Below are 2,185 nucleotides of genomic sequence, written 5' to 3'. Positions count from 1 at the left end.
TCAGGCAGCCAACCCTGGTCCTCTCCATGGGATCTGACCTCCAAAGCCAGAGCCTCAGCTCCCAGCCCATGCCCCCCCACCCCACAGTGGGTGAGCAGACATGCCTCTCAGGTTGGTGAGTGCTGGTCAGTACTGATCCTCTGTGCAGGAATCTCTCTGCTTTGCCCTCTGTAAACCTATTGTTCCACTCTCCTCCGTGGCTCCGAAGCTTCCTCCCAGCCAAACCCAGTCTCCTCCAGTGAAGGGGCTTCCTAGTGTGTGGAAACTTTTCCTCCTTCACAGTTCCCTCCCAGAGTTGTAGGTCCTGTCCCTATTGATTTGTCTCTTTTTTTTTTTTTTTTTTTTTTCTGTTTCTCTAGCCAGGTATGGGAGTTTCTTGCCTTTTGGGAAGTCTGAGATCTTCTGCCAGCATTCAGTAGGTGTTCTGTAGGAGTTGTTCCACATGTAGATGTATTTCTTTTGTATTTGTGGAGAAGAAGGTGATCTCCACGTCTTACTCCTCCACCTTCTTGAAGGTTTCCTCCGCTCTTATTTTTATAATAAAAAAGTGAAATTGTTCCATTGAATCATTTTCTATTTAAATCAAATAAAAATGCCCTGAGAAACATTTCAGTTGTTCAATTCACATGTTCCTTTCAGAAATAGATAAGGTGTATTTCCTGAGATAAGAAAAGCTTTATAAATCTCCACCTCAGTAATTTGCTTCTGAGTTGCAACTATGTCCAGTCTTCATTTATTCCTTCTCGAATGCTTTTCCGTTTTCTTCATAGATCTGAGTTTCTGATCTATATAATTTTCCTTCTCCCTTTTTCTTTTCCTTTGTGCTTAGTTTGTCTCATGTACTCATAGAGTGTCATGTGCAGAGACCTTGGACCCGGCACCTCAGACCAGAGTTTCCAGTGTGAAATGGCTGTGGCAACACCTCAGCTCTAGATGGTGTGCAGAAGCGTTGTCCAGGACACTCAACTCATGATGGCAGCAGCAGGTCATGTGCAGAGCCACTGCACCTGGCACTGTACTCTGGAAGCTGAGCAGCACAGCTGTGTCTGCCTTATGAGAACTCTGCCCCTTTCCCTCTGAAGAAGCCCTAGCTATATGTATATTTTTTAATAAAAGTATGGACTAGTAATGTCATTGAAGATTAAGGAGATCTGTTTTAACTCTTCACACATAATTACGATGAGTGACTGAGAAAGACTAGTGTTTGTAAAAAATGACAGGTTTCAACTAGGTTCAAATTGTGAAAGTAAGGTTTAACGAAATATTTAAAAGTGTGAGGACTTCCCTGGTGGCGCAGTGATTGAGATCGAGAGTCTGCCTGCCAATGCAGGGGACATGGGTTCGTGCCCCGGTCCGGGAGGATCCTACATGCTGCAGAGCAGCTGGGCCCATGAGCCATGGTCTCTGAGCCTGTGCATCCAGAGCCTGTGCTCCACAATGGAAGAGGCCACAGCAGTGAGAGGCCCACATACCACCAAAAAAAAAAAAAAAAAAAAAGAAAAGTGTGGGGGCATGTGCTTTCCACCTGGGCCCGGCAGAATGGCTCCTGCAAAGAAGGGTGGCAAGAAGGGTCTTTCTACCATCAATGAGGTGGCGACCAAAGAATATAGCATCAATATCCCAAAGCGCATCCATGGAGTGGGTTTCTAGAAGTGTGCCCCTTGTACACTCAAAGAAATTTGGGAATTTGCCATGAAGGAGATGGGAATGTCAGATGTGCACATTGACACCAGGGTCAACATAATTGTCTGGGCCAAGGGAATAAGGAATATCTCCTAGGTGTCTCTGTGTAGCTGTTCAGAAATGAAGTTGAAGATTCAGCTAACAATTTCTATACATTCCTTACCTATGTACCTGTCACCATTTGAAAAACACTACAGACAATCAATGTGGATGAGAACTCACCACTGATTGTGGGTAAAGTCATAAAACCATACACAAAAATGTGTAGGAGACACTGTTAATCATATACATGAGGTCTTAAAGAGCATAATAGGAAATCTGGGAAGGAAAGAAAGACCTCAAAAACTGGATTTTGAATGAATTTGTATCAACACAATATGGAAATAACTTGAAGTAAAAGCAAATTATCAAAGGAATTTACATATTGAATGGCTTAAAAGGAAAGTAGAGAAATATAGTGTATATTTTGCTCTCACAAACTTGTGAATTATTTCTAGCTAAG

The 2,185-nt window shown here is 43.0% G+C and overlaps 1 pseudogene; it reads left to right on the top strand.

Moving 5' to 3' along the window:
• Nucleotides 1-1,539: 1,539 nt before the first annotated feature.
• On the top strand, nucleotides 1,540-1,964 carry LOC136137532 (large ribosomal subunit protein eL31-like; annotated as a pseudogene).
• The last annotated feature ends 221 nt before the right edge of the window (nucleotides 1,965-2,185 follow it).

The sequence above is a fragment of the Phocoena phocoena genome, chromosome 18 (assembly GCF_963924675.1).
Source record: "Phocoena phocoena chromosome 18, mPhoPho1.1, whole genome shotgun sequence".
NCBI classification, from domain to species: Eukaryota; Metazoa; Chordata; class Mammalia; order Artiodactyla; family Phocoenidae; genus Phocoena; species Phocoena phocoena.
This window is presented reverse-complemented; position numbering and strand designations above follow the sequence as displayed.